The sequence below is a fragment of the Caloenas nicobarica genome, chromosome 2 (assembly GCF_036013445.1).
Source record: "Caloenas nicobarica isolate bCalNic1 chromosome 2, bCalNic1.hap1, whole genome shotgun sequence".
In the NCBI taxonomy this organism is placed as follows: Eukaryota; Metazoa; Chordata; class Aves; order Columbiformes; family Columbidae; genus Caloenas; species Caloenas nicobarica.
The window spans coordinates 97,299,413-97,323,919 of NC_088246.1; the positions used below are offsets into that span (position 1 = coordinate 97,299,413).

General features: G+C 40.0%; 1 protein-coding gene across 21 annotated transcripts in view; it reads left to right on the top strand.

The window, feature by feature from the left end:
* The window catches only part of LOC135986103 (poly(rC)-binding protein 3-like), a 525,102-nt gene that overhangs the window by 328,442 nt on the left and 172,153 nt on the right, over positions 1 to 24,507 (top strand). For all 21 annotated transcript variants that reach the window (XM_065629897.1, XM_065629900.1, XM_065629902.1 and 18 more), the window contains one exon: positions 9,964 to 10,064. The gene's annotated coding sequence lies outside the window, so the exon portion shown is untranslated. The remainder of the gene's footprint in view (positions 1 to 9,963; positions 10,065 to 24,507) is intronic.

Here is a 24,507-nt window from a genome sequence, read left to right on the forward strand (position 1 = left end):
TGCAATTATTTTTTTTTCTTTCAGTTCTGCTGACCCAATTGTAAAACTATATTTCAGAATTGCCTTTATGCAACTGCTGTTGCAGGAATTAACCTTGATTCAACGCATGGTGTCTATAAAATACTACATCTTAGTACATGCCAAGTATACCTTAGTACACAATACTCAAAATTGTGTACCTAGATAGTTCACATATATATCCTAACCTATGTGTAAAGCTCTACATGTGCAGTTGCACAAATAAATATAATAAGTTCACTTAAATGGAGAAGGGTGAATCAACAAAACAAACCAAGACCCTATGCTAAAACGAAACCAAACTATGCCTTGCCCATGCATTCCAAAATCAGTTTTTCCATGTTCTCTGAGTGGGTGAGAGTAATTGAACTTGTGATGCCTTTCTGATTTCTGTTTATCTTAAAAGACCAGAGAAGAATCACCTTTGTTTTCAAAGAAGTAGAGAACACCTTAAAATAGGCCATGGCACCACACATGGAATGCCTGCATCTATCTTCAGATGGCTAAAGATGTTCTTTATTACCTGATTGCTGGAAAACTGAAGCTCTTTGTTAATGTTCATATTCCATAGATGTGCTTTCTTCCATGTAGTTTAAATTAGATGCTTTCATCTCTCCCAAGTGACATCTTTCTGTTGGTTCCGTGCTTCCCTAATCAGTGGCATGTTGGCCATAGAAAAAATTTTAGAAGTAGGTATTTGCAATTTGTATTCTTTTAAGGGATACACTTTCATATGAACATGAACTCATGTGAATAAAAATGATGTTAAATACTTTAACAGAACTTAGCATGTTATTCAAATGAATATATTTTCATAATTTTTGCAATATTTTGCTCAAGTACACCACAGCGTTCTATGTGTATATGCATATGCAGTTATCTGTTCATTATCCCTGACCTTCAGATTTCTCCTTTTATGTCTCCAATAAGCAAAAATTTGTTACTAAAATATACTTTGCAATTGAATATTTACTGCTTAAAAAGAAAAGACAGCTTCCTGCCTCATTCTTAAATATTTTTTAAGACGTATATATTTATAGTGACTTCTCTTTACATTATAAACACTGTAGTGATTCAAAGAACTTTGATGTTTCTGAAGAATTTTTGCTTTTACTGCAATGGGTACTCATAAAAAAAATTCAGCATCTATCTCAGTTCATAGACTGTGATGTTATTGCTTTGCTATTGCGAAGATGTCAGATCTGATGGTCGCAGATCGGTGCAGAAAGAGTCAGATTTCCCTTAGGCCTCATTGTCCCTCCTTGAAGAGTAGAACAAAGCACAGGCAAACTACTACTGTACCTGCCAGACATGAGCAAGGTCCTACTAACTTCACTTTATCCAAACTGTGCAGCTAAGGGGATAAAGAAATACTTGTTATATGGGATTAACCTACTGCCTGCATCAGCATATGTTGTGCAAGAGTAACACGTTGCTCTCCTGAAGGGCAGCAGCAGTGAGAACCAGTGGGTTTCTGCTGCACCAATGCTCTTGTGCTCTGTGTGGGCCACTGTCCAGTAGCCTCACTGAGCCTTGGGTTGTCCTTCAACCCCTGACCCAAAAATTGCCTGTACTGCAAAACCCTTCCTCTCAGCCCCCAAGACAATTTTTAGACTTTCTGAACTCCAGCTTATCTTGCAGCATTCCTGGCAGTGCTTGGGCTTAAAATCATCAACTGAGCCCTTTCCATCATGCAACCTTTCAATTCTCACAACTATTCTGTATTTTTGGTAATGGTCTGGCTGATGGAATAGACTATGCTTCCTTATCTTATAGACAAATCTACCCTGGAGCTGGAAGGCAGAAGCTGGCCAGCAGTAATTCCACAGTTCCTTGTCTCTGATATTCTTTCCTTCTATAGAGCAATTTTTCTGTCTACCACCTTTTCTTTTTTGTCTGTTTTATCTTTAGAAGAGATAGAGACAGCCATGGAAGGTAAGGAAAGCATAATTTCTAAGAGGAATCCCATTTTCATACACTGTCACCGAACAGCTTTGTTGTTGAAAGGTGAGATACAGTCAGGATGGAGCAGGTTAGACTTGCAGTCAGGGACTTACAAAGCAAGTGGGATTCTGCATCACGTATTCTGTGGGAGGTCACACTTAGTGACCAAAATGGACATGGTCTTTGTATAAGATCATGATCTGTAAGCAATGGAAACAACAGTGGCTTTCCTTTTGGCATAAGGAAAGGTAAGATGGCCTTCTGCATGCAAGTTAAATTATGGAAACATTGCTGTGCTCCTGCACTGCCAAATTGCCTACGACAATGGGATACACCACAGTGTTCTGGGAAACATAGCAGGTAAAATTGCTAAGCTGATACGAGAAAAGTGAAATCTAAATTGCAGTACAAGCAAATAACCTGCTGCTACAAACTATACCCTTACAGATTTGCTTACTGATTGCAATATGCTATTTATTGTGTGGATAAGCTTTAGACTGATCAAAATTATTTGTTTCCACTTATATCTTGTTGGAAAACTATGGGAGATCACTGTTCGAATGAAGCAGATTGCTGACAATCTTTCTCATAAGCAGAATGGGAAAATTAAATAAGAATTATTATTGCAGTTTTCAGCTGAGTTATTTAGCTAAAACCATAGCTGAAAAGGTGAGATTCTTTTGCACTGTTTAACTGGAAATACTTATTGTAGCCAGAGATCTATATTGATGCTTGGATGGATGAAATGACATTTTAAGTATTGTAGCGCTGAGTAAGGATAACATAACCATATAATTTGTAATGTGTGATATGCATCAGGGATGTCAGCTGACCATATTAAGTGAAATCTTATTCATCTTAATCATGTGAATGGTTTCTAGGATGTCCCTGAATTAGATTATTTTCTAATGTAAAGCCATTGATTTCATATATAAGTGAAATGAGATTGTGCTCACAGATTCTTACAATACAGTATCTATCAATTCATTCTAGTCCTGGAATAAAAATAGTTGATTAAATTTATTTTTTCCTAATTTACCTGTATCCCCTGTACAGTCAGTTCTCTATGAAAATTGTTATGTTTATAGTATGATTGTTTGGTTTCTCTTTGCTAGAAAGTGGTACTTCAATGGCTGTCATTTTTGTGATGTAAGCAATAATTTTCGGCAATTCACAGTGAGACTTTTCTTCACAGTTGCCTTCCAATAGCATCACCATTTCTTTAGCTTTAGCTTTAGCCAATTCCAGAGGTAGAGCAGTTTAGCAGGTAATGCAGTACCATGAAGGTTAAGTGAGCGTCACCTATGTGACATGGGGCAAGTTATGTAATTTCTCTGCCCTTACCTGGTAGAGATGTGTCATCTGTGCATGTCTGTCTGCAGTGACAGAACTAGCATAACATCTAGAATAGCTGACATGGATTTTATTTCTAGCTCTAACACTTCCATTGCAAGACCTGGGGCAGATGGCTTAGCCTCTTTGAACAGTCCACATCATACCACTGCTCAACTAGTAAAAGATATTGATACCTACTGCAGAAGAGAACGATAACTCCAGAAGTGCTTAATATTTCTACTGAGGAATGCAGCATAATAAACATGCCAGTATTTTCTGAGTTGAGATGGCATATTAACTAGACGTGGTCTCTCAGAGATTCCCTGTTCCTAACCATTACTGATCAATGTCTACTGCACAGAGAAGAGATTATCTCCTACAGAGCACGTCAGTGAAACAACCCTTTTTCCTTGTTATCTGCACAGCTTTCTCCAACTGTCAGTCCAAGTTTATCAAACAAGGATACTATGCTGACCACAGCACTCTTTTTTGTCCACCTCCCCAAAGCAATGCCTATTGAACTGTGTAATGTTCTTCACATACATCTTTGTGTTGCATACATCCTAATGAAACTAAGCTGAGGCAATTAGAAAAGTTTAAGCATGAATCTTGCTTCCTGACACGCTAGGATAATCTTCAATAAAAAAATAGCTTCCTCCTGTATAAGGTAGTACAGTGTCTGCTGCTTGTGATTACTCATGTGCCTACTGATTTTGGAGTATTTCTCAAAGTAGAAGACCAGCACATCACAAGCAGGCAGGAGATTTCTCTGGAACAGCAACCATAAAAAAACCTCAGTGTTTTGTGGACAGCTGGGACCAACAGAACAATCAGTATCGAGTTAAGGAGGAGACAGCTGGGGGGACTTGAAATCTTTTTCTCTCTTGTCATAGATGCTGTGGTATTGCCTGTCTCTCTAAATGAAATAATAATAGGGAAGCCTCAGCGCAGATTGTCTGCTTGCCTGCTCTTGGGCAGTCTGCTTTTCTTCCTTCTCAGCATATTAGATGTGGCCAATCCATTGTAATGCAATGTCAAAGGCCTTTGCAACTTAAAAAAATGTTGTGCGTGTGGTATTGTGAGCACAAAGAAAAAGCATTGACCCTACCAGATAGGGGTTTTCAGGTGGCACAGAGGTTTTAAGGAAAATCAGAAAAAAAAAAGAATGTGCTTGGTTTGACCAAGCCTAAAGCAAATGAAATCAGTCCAGATGCTTGTCTAAACTTACAGCAAATATGATAATTCTAATCGGTTACCCTCATAGCTCTTTTACTCAAAACTCCCTCAGTAATACAGCAACCTTTGCATTACAGTTACATGTTGGTCACAGAAAACTTGTTTTCTTATACATTAAACTGATTCACTACTAATAATTGACAAATACATCTGTTAGATCCAAACAGCAATTTGGTTTGATGACATTTCAATACCTTTCATGAAAAATTGAGAAATATTTACTTATATGTGTGAGGAAGCACTTTGTTTTGATGGATATTTTGTATTCACATGCAAACAAAAATATCCAGGTGCAAAATAACATTGTAGCTCTTTGCTGTTTTTTATTTAGTCTTTTTTTATTCACCTGTGTGTTTTTGGAATGTTGTGTTATTTTGTTCACTAAGCGGGAGCATTATTGTTACTATGAGGTGGCCATTCATGAACAATATCATTCTTACTGCATCATAAGGCACATAAGGCAGAAGTCAAAACAATTATTAACAATGCATAGCCAATAGCAAACAGCTGACAAACAACCCACACGCTAAAAATGCTTCATCCAAATAATTCAGTGCATAATTAATAAGTGCATTGGCAAAAATCTGATCATTAACAGTTTGGAAGTGGGAAATAGGGTTGGATAATGCATTTACAACCTAGGTACAATGGATGTAGTCGAAAAGTAGGGTTGCATCCTCATGCTCCCTTCGAATAGAATCGCTCCTTCTCTGTATAAGGATTCCTCAGAGTAATTCAAAATAAGTCAACTGAAGGTATGGAACTCATGTATAAGAATGAGGTGCAACAAACCCAGTATGGACACTTTCACTGAAAGCAAAGTATGCATGGTAAAACATGGTGCCTGCTCCAAGGATGTGGTGGGTTGACCTTGGCCGGTTGCTGGGAACCCACCTAGCTGTTCTCTCAATCCCCCTCCTCAAAAGACAATGGGACAAAATAAGATGAAAAAGTTCATAAGCTAAAGATAAGGAGATCACCTGCCAATTTCTGTCACAGGCAAAACAGACTAACCTTGGGGAAAATTAATTTTGTTTACTGCCAATTAAAATAGAAAGTCCAAGGTAGCAGTTCTGCTGATCCTCCTTCTGACTTCCGAGAATCAACAACTCTTCATGATCACTTCATGATCACTATGCCCAACCATCACATCGCCCACAAGTCCTTCTCTATTTATAAACAACAGATCCAGCGGGGCGCCTTCCCTAGTCGGCTCACTGACCAGCTGTGTCAGGAATTTGTCTTCCACACACTCCAGAAACCTCCTAGACTGTTTCCTCTCTGCTCTATTTTATTTCTAGCAGACATCTGGTAGGTTGAAGTCCCCCACAAGAACAAGGGCTAGCCATCGGGAGACTTCTTCCAGCTGCCTACAGAATATTTCATCTGCCTCTTCATTCTGGTTGGGTGGTCTGTAATGGTCTCTCACAATAATATCCACCTTGGCCTTCCACCTGATTCTTACTCAGAAACACTCAACCCTGTCATCACCCTCATCAAGCTCAAGACAATCGAAACACTCCCTAACATACACGGCTGCCCAGCCTCCTCTCCTTCCTCATCTATCTCTTCTGAAGAGATTGTAGCCATCCATTGCAGCACTCCAGTTGTGCCAATCACCCCTCTATGTGTCTGTGATGGCAACTATATCATAGTTTTCCTGCTGCACAATGGCTTCCTGCTCCTCCTGTTTGTTGCCCACCCCGCGTGCATTTGTATAAATGCACTTCAGTTGGGCTATTGATCCTGCCACCTTTTTGGAGGGAGAAGCTCTGATTCCTACATGACCATTTTCAGGTGCTTCTGTTGTTTCTAACACATCAATAACCCCTGTGTCTTTACTGTCGCATGGCTCTCCATTTCCTGCCTCCACTGAGACAGCAGACTGAAGGACCTCGCTAGCACACCATCCCTTAGGTATCAGTGTGCTGCACCCAGACTTATCTCCAGCAAGTCTGGTTTTCTCCCCACTTCAAATCTAGTTTAAAGCTCTTTCAATGAGGCCTGAAACTCCTGTGCAAAGATCCTTTTCCTTCTTTAAGAGAGGGGTACCCTGTCTGTCGCCAGCAGGCCTGGTGTCATGTAAACCAACCTGTAATGAAGAAACGCAAAATTCTGCAAGTGACACCAGACTCAAAGTCAAGTAGTGATTGCTGGGTCTTCCTATTTCTTCTCTCATCATTCCCTGCAACTGGAAGGTTAGAGGACAATGTTACTTGTGCTCCTGATCCCTTAACCAGTCATCCCAAGGCCCTGAAGTTCCTTTCGATTGCCCTTGGACTTCTAGTTGCAACCTGAAAAACCAATAATGGATAAAGTCTGAGGGCTATAGCAGAGAAGGAAGTTTTGTTTTCACCTCTTTAAGCTGGGCCCCGAGGAGGCAACAAGCTTCCCTAAGTGGGTCCACTCTGCACATTGGACTTTCTGTTCCCCTCAGGAGAGACTCTCCTGCGATAATGAACCATCTTTTATTCTTTATAGAAGTGGCTTTGATGCAGGGTGTAGAATGAGTTAACTTCAGCGACACCTCCAAGCTAGAGGAACCATGGTCCCTGTTATTGTTCAGTTGCACTCACAGAGCCTTGTACCTGTTATCCAAGGGTGTCTGGGAAGGTGAGGTAGTCGCAGAGGAGACATGCCTGCCATGCTGGGCAGGAATTTGTTTCTATTGCTCTCTGTCCCTTGAGTCACTGCATTCAGCCAGGTGGAGAAAGGATAGGGAATTTTTTGCCCTTAAAACCTTCCTTGTGCACTAGCCGGAGGCACAGTACACTCTCTAATATCTGCGTGTTGCAAGAGATCAGCAAGAATGTAATAAAACAACAAAATGAATGAGGACATTGTGACAGCTGTATTTAAATCAGACAAAAAGATAACTTCTCTGGTGTCATCCCACAGCACTCTGTAGTGCTTCTTGAGCTAAAGTCTTGTTTCTGCATCTTTGTATAAAATACAGGCTCGTGGATGTTTCTTTTATCACCACAGTGAGTTGCTTTTTGAAGCCCACACATGTATGTGGTATCCACCACATCCTGTGGCAATGAATTCCACCATTTAACTATGATCTTTGCGGAAAGTATCCTTCCTTGGGTTTCATGTTTTAAACTTGCTTACTGCTTGTTTTATTTGGTCTGTTTCCTGTGTTATGAAAAACAGTGGAAAAGCATACTTTATTCAGTTTCTCAGTACTGCTCATGAATTTCTGGTGCTCTGACACAGTCCTTTCCCTCATTTGTCCCTCTTCCAATAGAAAAATCCTAAAGCTATTTTTTTTCCCTCACAATACAGAAGCCATTACATACCTTTGATCATCCTGTCACTCTTTTTATTTATCTTTCTGTTGCTACCCTGTGATTTTGAGATGAGATGACTGGAACCGTATTCAATATTCAAAATGTTAGGTGGGCAATGGATTTTTATGGCAGTATTATTGTATTTTCTTCTACTGTTTTCTGTTCTTTTCCTAATATTTCCTAATATACCATTTTGGTTTTTGACAGATGATGACAATTTAGGTGACATTTTCATAAAGTGGTTTCCAAGCTCCCTTTCACAACCAGAAGTTTATTTCACTGTGTGTTTATAGATTTCCCAGGGTGCAGGCACGAGACGTTAGTTATTTAGCCATGAAAACACAGCTAATTACAAGAGTGTTTTAGGCTGTAAAAAGGATGATTGTTGTTAGAATTTAATATTCACTCAGTTATACTGGCAATTTTATATTGGTTTAGGTTTTGTTATTCTAGAGATTTCTCACAATAAATATGTGAGACAGTGCAAATATTTCCCATGGACCCTGGTTTTTTAGTTGTTTTGGGTTTTGGTTTGGTTTGGTTTTGGGTTTTGTTTGTTGAGGTCTTTTTGTTTTTGGTTTTTTTTGTGGGTTGTTCATTATTTTAACAGAACATTAGTTCTAACAAGAAAGTCATTCAGGAAAGAATTCATTCAATGAGCTTTTTCTAAGATAGTTTTGCTAATTTTGCCACTGTAAAGCATATCCCAACCAAACCCAAAGGAATCCAAACAAATGTATAAGCTTTTCTGTACTAACTCAATGAAGATTTCATCCCATAGTCTTCAATATCAGATAGAGGTGCATAGCCCTTTAGGTTCTTTTTATAGCCAAAATGTGTTATTACTATCATAATGGTTGCTAAGATGGAGTTGTGGATCTTAATGAAATCTGGAATTAAATAAATCACCTCAGGATCACTAAAACCTAACTGTGAAAGTAAAGTAGTTGTTTATAAAAGGAGTGCTAATGGAATAAATATGTTGCTGCGAGTCAACCAGTCTCATCTTTGACTTTAAAACACTTGCTATGTTATATTTCAGTCATCATTGTCAAAAATTCCTTAATGGGCCTAAAAGACCTCAGTGTCAGATCAAAAGTGGAGATCTTATTTTAAATGAAGTTTTCAGCCCTCTCCTTTCATGGAGTATGAGTCATTTGACTTTTTGCTTGTTAATGTAAGATCTCATTTTCAAATTTTTGGCTGTACTGCAGTACAGAAGCTAGGGCATTTTGAAGATATCTTGTTAACACCATTTTCTCTGAGAAGAACTTCTGTTCCTTACTAATTCTGTTTATTTCTATATATTAAAGGCACAGTTTTCTTTGTATGGCACTCCCTGCATGCCCCCCCTACCACCCCCCAGTCTCAGTCCTGCTGGTCTGGGAGAGATCAGCAATGGAAACATTATTTTATAGCTGTGGTAGGTTGACCTTGACCAGCAGCCAGGCACCCAGCTCAACTTTCCTTGTTCATTCCCAACTCCTCTGCCTCTTTCTCCCACCATCTGCATAGGTGGAAGCACTGGTCATCTCCCAGTCTCTCAGTTTCGTTTTGATTTGGTGGGCTGAGATGTCTCCTTGACTCAGTCAACTATCCTGCCCATTAAGGACAATTGGAAATGACAGAGCTAGACTTGGAATCCTGAATAATATTGTGAGTGCAAAGGGACATCCTCAGCTATTACATCACAAAAAAGGAGGCCAAACACATGAGCTAGTCCAAAAGATAGCCAATGAATTCTAGCCAATTATCTGAAAGACATTTATGGACATGATTTTATGTGCCTGTTTTGGAAAGTATTTTACTTCAGCATATTGGTTTATTAAACCAGAAAGAATCTGGTCCTCTTTCATTTTCACTGTTCTTTTACTGGAACAGCTTAGAAATACAGGTATGCAAGAGAATAAATAATTACTCTTCTCATTGTTTTGATTCCCTGTGCACTCCAGGAAGCCTGATCTCAGCAGTTCAACTGGTAGCAGCCCATAAACTCTCTGCAGAGATTCAATGGTGGAATAAAAAATTATTAATGAGTAACCTCATAAAATGGGAAAGCAAATTATTTTCTACAAGTTTTGGTTTAGTATTTGATAGGTGTTACAATGACTAAGTCCTTGATTCTTCTTCTTTTCAGAGCATACTCAACACCTTTAGATTTCTTCCTTGAGACTGGAGAGTGACTGCAAAAACTGACCAACGACAGCAGTTTTTTAAATATCACTGGTCTTCTGACAAGTAAGTTCTTCATTCTCAGTTTTGTTTCCTCCCCTTGCATTTTATCCTTGTATTTATTATATGGACTACTAGATTTATTTGCTGAGCCAAGTGAATATGAGTGCAAATTGAATAGTATGGAAGTAATCTTAATATTTCTCAGCTAGAAAGAAACCTATCAATATTAGAGATATAATTGAAATGAAGTATTGGATCACCTGGCTATTCTAGCTTGTAACGCCCATGGGATTGTCGTCATATCTCTGATTGTTCAGGGGCTTTTCCCTGGTAAAAGGTTAAATGGTTAAAGCTTTTTTTCTGTCACTAGAATTGTGTGGCATCTGGGTCTGGAAGTGCTTATCCATTTGCAGTTGGGCTCTTTTTCTTCCTGGGAGAATCCAGAGGTTACCCATTGTAGTTAATGGGACCCTAAAGTTTTCCAGGATTCACATGGATACAAAAGCTGTGGTCATATACCTCCTTTGACAATTTGGTCTCCTGCACTCCCTCTGCACGTCCGACTCTTTGAAAGGTTGAGCTGCATAGTCTCAGACTTGTACTACATCTGGATTTTGCATCTAAATCACTACCTTACACAGCGTAGTCCGCCTAGTACAACAAGTTATACTAGGATAACCTTTCAATATAACTTGTTTCCATACCTATGCTAGTTATCTATATGGCAGCAATACCTGACTCACTTTCTCCTGCATTGTTTTTCGCAAATTCCCCTGCATTCCCCAAAATGTAGACCTTTGCCCTTAAACGTTCTCATGCCTGTGCAGGCTTGATACACATACCATAGTACTCCAAAGGTAAACTCATGTAAAATGGGGAACTCAAGCCTTGAAAACGGTCTTTGGACTTTATTAATCTCTGATTATGTTTAGATTTCCTGAAGTCTGTCGTGGCTATACTGGGAAATGGGAAGAGGAGTTTGTCTAATTCTTGCCTTCAATTCTAAACAAGAGAAAACTCCTTTTGGAAGTTTTTAAAGCTTTTTAAAGTAACCTACAAGTTGTTACTCCTCTCAATCTGAGAAAAGCCCAAGGTGATAACTCTGAGACAAATACAACAATGGTATCTCTCAAAAATAACAGATATTTTATAGAAAAGATAAATAAAAGTATTTAACACTTTAGAAGTCCTTACTGGACTTAGGGAAAGGAAGCTAGAAGAATTTGGAAACTGCTAGAATTTATAGTCTCTGAGGATAACCTCTACAGTTAGAGGAAAGAGTATTAGAAGGACTAGTTGGATTGAGGAAAAAGTACAACTTGCGTAGGAAGGCGGAGACAGATGACTTGTTAAAGGAGAACTTCAGAACTTCTTAAAGTTTTCCTGTTCATAAAGAATAAGATTTATAAGAAACTACATTTTTAAACACAAAATTATTGCCAAACAATGGAGTCCACTCATCCTGGCTTCTTAAGTGAGTGATCTTTTAAATACATTTTTATGTGTACATATATATACATATATATATTTCCAGATACTGCTCCACCAAAATAGCAATGAAGATTCTCATATCACTGCTACACTTCTTCGTCTTTCTTTGTGGTTTCATATAGCTATTATAAATATTATGTTATTTATTTCTTGTTGGAATGTGCTCTGCTTCAGTGTATCTGATAGATTTTATGAAACTCAGTGCCTGGTTACAGGCTGGCTCAGCTTTGGCAATCATATTTGATCACCCTGTATATGATAACATGGTGAAATTTTAGGATATTATCACTTTTTGATACTGCATATTTCTAAGATAAAGATGAAAAGAATGCATTGAACTTGTCATACAGTATCTAATATTTCATTACTTTGTATGTCATAGTTGAGCAAGTTTAGCTACCTGTAGTCTGCAAAATAAAAGACTTCTGGTGTGTTATTTCATATAAAAGCAGAAAAAGTGATATAAAGAATACACAGGTTTTAGTAACTGGTCACATAAACTAGTGAAAATGCAGGAATAAAAATCCTTGGGTTTATGTTATTTATATTAATTAAACGTAATTTTATTAGAAGCTATAGATTGAACATCTGAAATTTCAAGTTCTACACAAGCAGATGAAATTGTATGATTTTTCTCAGTTTGCCTTTTTTTCACAAACGCAAAATCAGCTTCCTTCTTTCTAATTGTTTGCTTGTTTGCTTTTCAGGTGTTTGGGCTATAATCACGTAGTCAAACTTTTGTTACTTTTTTTGGGGTCTTAAAGAAACATAGAGTCATGACTTGGATTTCTCTCTTCCCAGAAAGTAGATTTACTGAATATATCATTTGTGATCTCTCTTCTAGTTATCTGCTCTTTTGCGTGGTTCACTTTCCTGTCTGGACTATAGTGTGTCAGAGATGTCTATAACAATATGAGTTTCCTTATCTACTTAATTGACCATTCACTTGGATTTTACTAAAAGGAAAGACAGGCTAGAGCAAACAGCTTCAATTCTTCTTGCGTTGCTCTCTAAGATGCAGTTTTGAAGTTCTGGCCTGTTTGCCATGAAAAGCAGACCATAAGGAAGCTGAGGTTGTTTGACACAATGAACCCTGGCCTAATAATTGAATTACTGAATCTCTGTGGCATTAAGCATATCAGGACTGTGCACAAATCTGATTTATCACTTCATCAACCCAGGGAATAAATAGTGAGTCAGTCTGAATGGAGGAAAAGGAGGGTTTCATTTTGAAATGGGGGTGGAGGGAGGGGAAGACGTTTCATTTGGTTTTAGGCAGATTAATTGATTTTAACTAATAACATCATGTTTTAAGGCAGATGTTACAAAAGCAAAGGAGAAGGATAGGCAGACTTGCAGCATAGGTAGAAGTAGTGGTGGTCATATCTACTCTTATTTTGTAGCACAGAGTTATAGTAGTCACAGGGTCAATTCCCTCTTATAATAGGATTATAAAATGTCCTGAGTTGGAAGGGACCCACAAGGAACATTGTGTCCAACTCCTGTCCCTGCATGTGACAACCCCACAGTTCACACCATGTGTCTGAGAGTGTTGTCCAATCTCTTCTTGAACACTGTCAGGCTTGGGGCAATGACACCTCCCTGGGGAGCCTGTTCCAGTGCTCCACCACCCTCTGGGTGAAGAACCATTTCCTAATGTCCAACCTAAACCTCCTCTGGCACATCTTCCTGCCATTCCCTTGGGTTCTGTCATTGGTCGCTAAAGAGAAGAGATCAGCGCCTGCCCTTCCTCCTCCCCTTGTGAGGAAGCTGTAGCCCCATGAGGTCTCCCCTCAGTCTCCTCCAGGCTGAACAAACCAAGTGACTTTAGCCGCTCCTCATACAGATTCCCCTCCAAACCCTTCACCAACTTCATAGCCCTCTTCTGGACACTCTACAGTAGCTTTGTATCCTTTTTATCCTGTGGCACCCAGAGCTGCACACAGTGCTCCAGGTGAGGCCGCACCAGTGCAGAGCAGAGTGGGACAATCACCTCCCTTGTCCAGCTGTCAATGCTGGGCTTGATGCACCCAGGACACGGTTGGCCCTCTTGGCTGCCAGGGACACTGTTGGCTCACATTCAACTTGCCATCAACCAGAACCCCCAGATCTCTCTCTGCGGAGCTGCTTCCCAGCATCTCATCCCCCAGTCTGTACGTACAGCCAGAGTTGCTGTGTCCCAGGTGCAAAATCTGGCACTTGCCCTTGTTGAACTTCATGTGGTTGGTGATTGTCCAGCTCTCTAATTTGTCCAGATCCATCTGCAGGGCTGCTCTGCCCTCGAGAGTGTCAACAGCTCCTCCCAATTTTGTGTCACTAGCAAATTTACTAAGTAATCCTTCAAGTCCTGAGTCTAAGTCATTTATAAAGACATTGAAGAGCGCTGGCCCTAAGATGAATCCCTGTGGGACTGCAATAGTGACTAATTTCCAGCCCGACGTAACCCCATTTACTAAAACCCTTTGAGCCTGGCCCATCAACCAATTGCTCACCCACTGTATTGTATTGTATCTCTTCTACTTATTTTATCTCTTCTCTCTACTTATTGTACCTCTTCTACAAAGTAGTATTTGAACCCAAATCTCTCACTTCTGATTACAGTACCTTTCAGCTACTTTGGCTTTACAATATTGCCAGGCAAAGTATTTCTTAGAGTTTACTGCAATCTATTAATTGTTCTGATGAAAATTTAACCCTACATAATGTCAATAGACCATATCCTAAATAAGCACAAGCTAAACGAGCACACCACAGAAAATAGTTGGCATGAGGAGTCATAATTGAGGGAGGGCATTTGCAGCAGTTTTCAACAAGGTTCACAATTAGATATATGTTTTCAGTATTTTTCAGACAACCTGGGAGCTGACAGAATGTCATTGTCAATGAAATTTGCAAATGATACAAAGAGTCCAGGCCACTTGCTGTAGCAAGCAACCTGAGTTGCTTGGTAACCCCAGTTCATCTATATAAAGTGAAATACTGAATTTAAGGTTAAAGAATACTAGCTTTACTGAGAGAAAAAGGAATTGTGTTCTAAGGAGTCCTAACCTTTGAAGGAAATATTTCAGGAATCACAGCAGATAAGCAGCTTGAGTGAGAAAATTGATTGCATAGAACGGAGGTGGTTGCTTTAGTCATAAGTCTGGTTTTGGTGAGGCTGATGCTAGAATACTCTGTTTTGGTGCCCCGTGCTTTAAGAAAGGGCATTTAAAAAATCAGAGAGGGTCGGAAGAGAGCCACAGAAATCATTAGTACACCGAAGAAAATGTTTGCAACAAATTCAAAGAGCTCAGTCTGCTTTGGGTTTTTTGAAACAAGCCAAGAGTCGATTTGATGGTTTTACCATGGGAAAAAGCAAGCAAGAAACATAATTGAAGCAATCATTCTGTCTTTTGTTTATACAGTTTTTAATTAGTTTCCTGGAAAAGGGTTGGTTCTTCTCAGTGTCATTAAGGTATTTTAGTTTTCTGTCACAGTCTTGCTGTAAACAATAAGGTGGGTGACCTCACTTGTTTGATAATCTAGACTGGGAAGTACATTATTACCGAAATATAAGTGGATAATCTCCTTCTACATCATATTGTCGTTGCTTACAGTATTATTGGCTGGCAGCATAATTCCCAAGGTCAAAATGGTGATAGGAGAAGAGTCCTTGATCACTATAGTCAGTCCTGTTCCATTGTTATGATTAACAGATTATTTTGACTATTATTTTGTTTACATCAGGTACTTCCATCTGTAAAGGTAGACCTATATTAAGTTGCATTTAGGGAATTATAAAAAAGCTCCTCATTTTTACTTTTTGTTATCATAGATACCAATGAATGATATTTCATATTTACCACATTTATTTGTTTTATTTATTACTTATATTAAGCTGATTTCTTAGTCAAACGAACCATTCTTTATACTGAGTACACAGCACTGTGTGTTTCTTTCTGTTTACTGTATCCTGCAAGATTTTAGAATTAGCAGATTTCGGCCTCTGCCATGGAGCTTTTACCTACAGTGGGACATCAGATTTTCTGCCTTTATCAGCTCTCAAGAGATAGTTTTGCATGAACCAGATATTGAACAGAGCTAACCCAAATAAAGTGAAGAAAATACCTTCTCTGTACCTGCAGAGGAAGCTACAGATATCAAACTTGGACTGCACACTTAATCAGAGAACATTTTCTCCAGTCACTCAAATTCTCCCAGCTCAGTGATTTGATGTCATTTAATGTAAATCAACCTATAGAATTTAAGAAGTGTGGCAGTACATTGTTAAAATTTCATGTTTAATTTTAAATGATCCTATTTTAAAATAAAAATAAATATTTAATCTGAAAAATGTGTCTAGTTAAAAAAACAGTTGGAGCAAAATCCATTCTTGTATTCAAAAATGGTGTGCAAATTTCTATGCAGCCTGCTTGCAGAACAATGGAAAATGAAGCAAGCAGCTCTACTTTGCATGATTATTTGGAAACACTTGAGGTGTTAAAGAAGTGAAATAGCAGCTTTTCTAAGGCAACAAGTGTGTTACACTTAGATGTTGACTTGTTCATTTAATGAGCATAACAAAAAGGCAAAACACTATGCATTATCTTTGTGAAAATAAACAGGATTCTTATCATAAAGAAAACAAATATGTTTTCTCATTTAGGGAATTTCAGAACCAGATAATATGGACCCTGAGATATAAGGGAGACATATTTTTTTAATTTCAGTTTTTGAAGACAAAGTAACATCCAGGCAAGTATATTTGATTTCTGATTGGTAGTGGTGTTAATAAAGGTCTAAGTGAAAGCCAGTCTTGAAAATGTATAGATCTTCATCTTCCATATGTATAATTCCTTGTATACTATTAGCAGAATTCAATGCGTTTTCCTAGGAATAGAAGTTACACAATATGAAGAAAAAAGAAGCTAAATACATATGTGGTCTCTCTTTTCTCTGGGAAATGCACCTTGAATCTGAGGCACCTCTCCAGCTCCTTAATGTAAAATTCTGTTCAACTGAGCATAATGGAGATATTTATTTTTTCAGATTTATAGCAGACTTCCTGCAGTATGAAGCCAAATGGCATCGCAGTCTTTGTTATGGGAAAAGGCACAGGAAAATTCAGATGAATGTGGAAAGACTATAAATAAAAAACATTAGCCTCTGACCCAACAATTGTCCAGTAACAAGTGCAATTATGCAGACAAATGGTGCTGATCACAATCTTCTTTCCGTACAGCACAGCAGTTGCTCGATGTAGAGCATTGCTGAACAGACAGATGTAGTTTGGAGGCTGGCTTGAAGGAGTGTGTTTGCCTAGAGTGTAATAGAGCACTCATTGACTGGGCTGACAGGTATAACAAATAAAGATCTTGTCTACGGGAAATGCTGAGGACTTGTGACACCTGGCTTTGCTAATTCAGAGTTTTGCAAGTGAATGCATGTGTAAAAATGAAGTGTCACACTCACCTGTTTGGGTGGATGGTGGAAAAAAATCAGCTTCAGGGAGCCTCTAATCAGACAAGAAATGACAGTGGCAGTGGACACAAGAAGGCAGAAATTCACCCCAGTTCAGGTGTGTAAAAATTGCATTCAGGGTTACCTTTCCCCTTGGAGACTTTGTGCCAGAGCAGGTATTGCCTGTCTTTGCTGGATACTGAACCAGCAGGTGGCAACTTCCCCACTGTGGCAGTGGGAAGCTCTTTTCAGCTCTGCCTTCCTCCCCAGAAACACGGCTGTGGGCCCAGGCCCAAGCCAGGACAGCATTTCTGCTGTGGCCGGGTAGTACCTGGCTGCAGGGGACCAAGCACTCCCTGTACCTGCCAGTTGGGGTGAATGTAACAGCCTGAGCTGCAGTTTGGGGCACCCTGTGCAGGGGTGCTCAGGGCAGTGGGAGAAGAGGAGCAGGCTGGTCCTACTGGGCTGTCAGGTGCCCTAATCACCACTCTCATCCTCACAGCCTTTCTTATTCCTCAATAATCCCATGGACTCACATCTGTCTAACATCTCTCTACATGCCTAAGGGACAGGATGCCATCCAGAGGGACCTGGACAAGCACGAGAAGTGGGCCCATGTGAACATCATGAGGTTCAACAAGGGCAAGTGCAAGGTCCTGCACCTGGGTCGGGGCAACCCCCGGTATCAATACAGGCTGGGGGATGAAGGGACTGAGAGTAGCCCTGCAGGGAAAGACTTTGGGGTACTAGTGGACAAATATGTGACATGAGCTGGCAATATGCACTTGCAGCCCAGAAGGCCAATCGTATCTTGGGCTGCATCAAAAGGAGCAGGGCCAGCAGGTCAAGGGAGGTGATTCTGCCCCTCTACTCCGCTCTGGTGAGACCCCACCTGGAGTTCTGCGTCCAGCTCTGGAGCCCTCAGCACAGGAAAGACATGGACCTATTTGAGACGGTCCAGAGGAAGGTCACCAAGATGATCAGAGGGCTGCAACACCTCTCCTACGAGGGCAGACTGAGAGAGTTGGGGTTGTTCAGGCTGGAGGAGGCTCTAGGGAGACCTTATTGCAGCCTTTCAGTACTTAAAAGGAGCCTATAAGAAGGATGGAGACAGACTTTTTAGAAGGACATGTTATGACAGGACAGGGGGCAATGGTTTTAAACTAGAAGAAGGGAGATTCAGACTGGACATGAGGAAGAAATTTTTTACAAGGAGGGTAGTAAAATACAGGCACGGGTTGCCCAGAGAGGTGCTGGATGCCCCATGCCTGGGGACATTCCAGGCCAGGCTGGATGGGGCTCTGAGCAACCTGATCTAATTGAAGATGTTCCTGCTCATTGCAGGGGGGTTGGACTAGATGACCTTTGAAGGTCCCTTCCAACCCAAACTATTCTATGATTCTAACTTCTGGCATAGGACTGAGGCCCCTAAGTTCAGAGGTACCCTCATCTGAAGCTTTTCTTCCCATTAACACAGAGAAGAACTGGGAGGCCTGTAGGCCTGCCTTCAGATGTGTCTCTTTCTTTCTGTTGGCGGCCAAAGGCAACTGTTCTCCTGAATCAGGAGTTTTGGTTAAGTGCCTAAATGTAGGTAAGGTCACTGTGAATATCTATCCTCATTCCTGTAAGTGAAACGAGTGATGTCTGCTCCTTACAGCGCACAGACAGGCTGCTGCTGTTGCTGCTCCCCTCCTGCTCTCCAGCGGGCAAAGGGAGCTGAACCTTCAAGACTGGGGTTCCCTCAGCCTCTTCCCATAGGCACAAATCACGGATGCCCAGCAGCAGCCCTGGTAGTGGGCGCAGGAGCCTGGCCTAGGAGGGGTCTGCAGGGTCAGGGTGTCTGTCTCGGCCCTTTGGCTGCAGAACAGGCTAGCACTGCATCACCCACGCAATTAAAAATAGAAGAAATCGATGTCACTGCAGCTGGGATCCCTGGGGCTGTGGTCTATGTCTGTGACACCCTGCCTCCAGCAGCTCCTCCTGGGGCTCTGGCAATGGGTTGCAAATTCCTGACAGCCCAAAGAATTTGGGGCAGAGAGTGAGTGTTTGGTCTCTTTTTAAGGAGGAGTGCCGCTTCCAAACTATCATTCCCCCATTGTGACGTGACAGGGCAGACCCAGTCCAGCTTAAGAGCAGGTTTGGTGAAATGCAGTCCTGTGTAGTTCAACATGAATATTATTTTTGTATTGTAGTACTAATAACCAGTTAAAAGATAACAATGCTTATTAGGCAGATACAGACACATTCTTGGCCCATCTTATCAGGGTACAAATGTGCAAGGAGCCAGAAGTACAATTCATTAGGAAGGAACCAAGCCATTTAATTATCCTAAGAATACTATCCTCTTAATATTTTTATCTTTCTTTCTTTTTTTTTGCTAATGGTTGTAGTTTTCCTACTATTCACTGAGACTTACATATTGAAATAAAAGTGCAGAGTATCTGTCTCCTGGCCTATCAACTTCATCAGGCTTGGGGAATTGAAGGGAAAAAAAGGAAAGGAAAATATGTAAATATAATTGCTATCATATTGAATTATTTTATTCCTCCATATGGAGTTAAACCAGTTAAAAAAAAATGTTTCCATTTCAATGTTGTTTGTTTTATAATAGAAGCTTTGAATTTCTTTGCCCTTTTACTTCCTTAAGAGTCTTATTCGGTTTATTCAATCCTAGCCAAAAGGTCACTGTTGTCCTACAAGCAAGTCCTCCTCTTGCTGGCACCTCTGGATGCTGTGAATAGAACTCTCTTTCTCTGAGGCTGAGATCCATTGGCAGAAACGTGCACCAGAAGCAGTTGAGTATCATCCTCCTCTCCTGGAGGTTAAGTGCATCACCCCCGGGTGCTGCACAAACTTTGCAAGGAGAGGGACAGGCAATCCCACCAGACCTCCTGGCTCTGACTCTACAGTGCTCAGCATCCTGCCCACCTGTCCACTGCATTGTGCCATTAATTTAAATGAATTCAGTCTTTTCGACAGACAGTTCCCTAGATAGGTGATTTTTAGTTTTGTATTGATTTTCTGAACCTAGTTATTTAATGTTTGTATTTGTAAATGCATTTTTCATTGTGGACGCTCAACTTTGACAAGGCGTTGATGAAGTAACACATCCTGAAATATGAAGCAGACAGGTGGCTGTTCATTTCAACTGAATTCCAACACTCCTAATCACAGCAAATAATATGTTTAATCTTAGTCTTGTCTTAGAGTATTCAGTGGGAGTTCTTATGGAGTGACATTCAAATCTAAGTAATGCTCTCCCCAGGCTTCTTTCTGTAATACTGGAAAAGGATGTGCAGGAAGGCTGTTGCTATTCCAGCTTGTGCTAGGTAGAAGTAACTGACAAAATACTCAGTATGAAAAGCAGAGAAAGGGCCCTATCATAAGGCTACACAGCTTTGTGATTTCACTGGCTTGGGGTTGCAGACGTTCCACTTGTCCTGGGTGGATAGAGGCTGAATAGAACAAAGAGCAGCAAACCCAATACTGAAAGAGGATTTGAGCTCTGGGAGGAAAAGACAGTCTCAGACTCCATGGCAGACAGGTTTATGGAGAGACTGGCTGTACTGCAAGAGCTGGCTGTGAGGACATAGAGGGACCTTTTTCCACCTTGCAGTGTATTTTCATACTTCCTAAATTAGACGGTGCCTACATGCCTTTACAAGTGTCTCTCTCTCTTCACTTGCTTATAAGAACTCAGACCACCTCCAAGACCTTGTTATTCACAGGGAACAGTAAAGATATTTGCAGAAAAGAAACAAAAAAGGCCCATTTACTTGCAGGTAAAAGCTCAGAGGGAATAGATTATAATCAACGTAGAAGAAGTCTCTAGAGAGCCTAGCTGCCAATGCTTGGCAGGTTTTTGCTCAGTGTATGCAAAGGGAGATTTGGGGCAAAGCTGGAGACAGAGCAGAGGTTGCACACATAACAGCAGAGCAACTCCTGACAGAACACAGGTCTGTATTCTGAGTGAGCAAGCAGTAGAGTTTCTGAGGAAAAAGAAATAAGAATGCCTAAATATCATTGAGTGAAAGAGCTACATCAGTTTAATTGTGGCTTTTCAAACTATCTAGCCTCAAATAGACAAGTGGCCTCAGAGGTTTCAGACTGAGGATTTAAAAGTATGATAAGGTTGCAAATAATCTGTAAACATTGGATTAACTGTAATGTTTGTTATCCTTAACTATTGGTGATATTTTCTGTATACTGACATAGAAAAGGTTAGACTAGAGGTTCCTAAAACATGACTCTTGTAAGGCAGTGAGAGTGCACAGATCAAAATGACCAGAAAGGGACTAGGTCAGTCCCCAGCAAATTAAGAATGTGTATTCATTATGCTTCTAATAATGATAGTATGCTTTATAACATTACACTCAAGCAATTGTAATTTCCATTTTATGGATCAAAAAGTGCAATCTCTGAGATTTAACTTTTAAGTAGTGCATTTAATTGGCACTCCTTGAAAAATATTAATGGCCATTCATTAGTAGGCATTGTCTCTTCCCTTATCATACATTATTGCTTTAATTTAAACTAGCTCTCTGCCTTCTGTATAGAATTATTGACAAAAATATGTCTTCAGCAAATGATTAGCTAAATCATCCTTTTATTTACAAGCAGCAATGTGTCCCTGTGCCCTAAATCTTTCTGGGTGGAAGAGTGGGAGGGAAAGCAATTTAATTAAATTAACTTTATTGACCCACTGGGGCTGTTGTTTAATAGCATGGCTCCCTGGAGTGTAGTGCAGGTAGATTGAATGAATGCCACAGAATATCACTTCCCTGCATTGCATATTTCAAACCTCTGCCAGGCAGTTTGGGATGAGCAGCCAATCAGGAAAAAAGGTTTTTTCCAGCCTGGCTGGCGTGGATGGCATTTCCCATTATGCTCAGAACGATGTGCAGGGTGTCACACATGCGTTCCTCCGAGCGCATTGAGACGGATAACTCTGAGATCGTCTGTTGCGCTCAGCTGCTGCATTCAGAAGGCAACTTTGTGGATTGGCTCTTCAGCCATGTATCCAAAAATACCTTTTTATGAAGAAGGAAAACTAGCGTGTGAGTCTGAATGAAAGTGCTGTGAGTAAGCTATTTAATATTAAAACCTCGATACACTCATTCTGCGTGAGAAATCGGAGTCCAGACGGATAGTAAGAGATATCTTCTGGAGCTGTGCTTGTCATTAAGTACTTGTGGACAAAAATGAAAAATTACAAAACTACTTTGTTAAATTGTTATTTGATAAAACAAAAGCTAAAAAGACTTCCACAGTGTTTTCTCATAGATCATATTGCCTGCTACTGTTTCAGTTATTGCTTCTGTTGTTAAAATCTTTGTCCAAATATCTTATTAATCTATAAAATGAGTACAACAGTTCCTCTGCAGTTGACTGGAACACATCCCATTTTCTGCCCTACTCTTCAGTACTGCCCACTGAGGGATAAAAGACAAGTATTTCAGTCTGTTGCACCTGTACTTTGAATCACCTCTTTTTAAAGTCAAGCCAGATCTGTAGTTGTACGACGTTACAGCAACTTTCTATAGCTTTTAACTCTTGCAGAATTTAATGTTTCTCTGATTAAATGCAGCCACTCAGGTAATTAATGTTTTGCTCTGGAAAATAGTAAGAGGTGCAACTTTAATTACAGTTCATGGTTTTCTCATCGTCACTCATAATTTCATGTTTTGAATTAGTTTGTGTGTAATTTTTTTCATTTATATGTGAACCGATTTTTCTTGGTTTCCAACTGATGTTTTCAATTTTAAATGCACATGAGGCCAGAGAGGAGGGTTTGTAGGGGAGAGTCAATGTCTTTTCTTGTGCTGACGGAAGTAGCTGGGAGAAGCCGGCAAGTTTCAGGCATCCAAGTCCTTCTTTAGGTCTGACTTGTGTGTCTTTAAACAGTCACACTTGAAGCATTGCAGTGGTGATCTCTGCCCTCGTGGTATGTGTTACACTGGTGGTGAGACTGACCGCCCTTTCCAACGTCATTTCTCACAGCACTGCATCACCTTTATCGGGGGCTGCTCCTTGGGGTGATCCCTCTCAGTTCATCTCCTGACTTTTCTGTCCCAAAATGCCCCATGCACCCTCAAAGGTGGTGCCATATACTTTTAATATAAAAGCCCAAGCTGTGGTGCAGCTTAGAAAAAAGGACGAGATCCTGAGCTCTGGTGTAGCATCCAGAGGGGAGAGAACCACCCTCAGCCCTCAATATGAAGTCTAGAAGTTAAAATCTGCCTTTAAACTCAATAATAGGTTAATGTGGCTTTTGGCTGGCACTGCGTGCTTGTGTGTTTACTCAAAAGGATGATGTTGATGGTTTACTCGAAAGGATGAGGTGAGTAATCCTGAGAAGTTTACTAGCTGATATGCTCCAGTGCTCTATTACTTTACCCTCATTAAATGTGTGTTTTGGCAGCCGTTGCTTGAAGTCCATATTCCATATCTGTAAGACAAGTGCAGTTTCTATGCTAATGGTTGTGTCTAGGGTCAGAGGCAGGCCTTAGAAAGTAGACTTCTGTGATTTTCAGCTATTTTTTTGCTTCCTATATAGTTTTTATTATGACATTTTAAAATATTCTGAAAGCTTTATTGTGTATGTAATAGGATGAGAGGAAAATACACATCCATGATGCCATCCCACAGTTCCTTCCAAATACAACAGAAAAATCACATAAGTGACTGTCTTCCTGCATAAGAATTCATACTATATTTTTAGGTGCAGTTCTTTAAAGATGTTAAAATACAAATACATTCTATATACATGAATTTTAGTTTTATTAGATTACAGTTTTAAAGGACTATTAAATCAAGGTTATAATTTTATTATTTAATATTTATTTAGGGTGTTTAATATTAACTTAACATTATTTAATTTCTGCATGTATTAGGATTAATATAAATTAATTAAATTAATAGTTCTGAGTGTGGCACAGAACTCCTGCCTAACACCAATTTAGACTTCCATGAGTATTTTTCTTGGTAGCAAATTTGACCTTAAGTAGCTCCCACCCCTGTCCACAACCTACCACCTGTCTCTACCTCTTTTCTTCCCATTGTGGTTTTATAGTTTTTTGTAGGACTGAATACCGACCTGGGTTAACAACCCTGGAAAATTACCCATCTTCTTTCTCTTTTTCTCAAGGTCCCTTATAAAGCGGAGCAATGTGCTCATCTGCTTTGTAGTGTAGTCCCCAAATCATTGCACCAGTGCAACTGAACATGCATCATAGGGAAGGGAGCTGCTCCAGAAAAAAGTGTCCATCAAACCACCACTGGATTTTAAGACATGCTTTTCGCTTGATGCTTTAGCCTATCAATTCAACATAGACACACTTACAGTTGAGTACTAGTAATGGTATTTCCTCTGAACTAAATCTTTGCTGAAAACTTTTGCCAGTACAGGAACAACATTTAGGGATTGACTTAACTTTTGATATGGTAAGGTTTTACGAGTTTGGAGGTTTTTTAATGCCAAAAGGTAATAGGTATATTCACACCACAGAAAACTGTAGTTTCTTCATTTGAGGATTAGGTATAAGAATTTTTTCTTTCTGTGCTTACAAGAACTTGC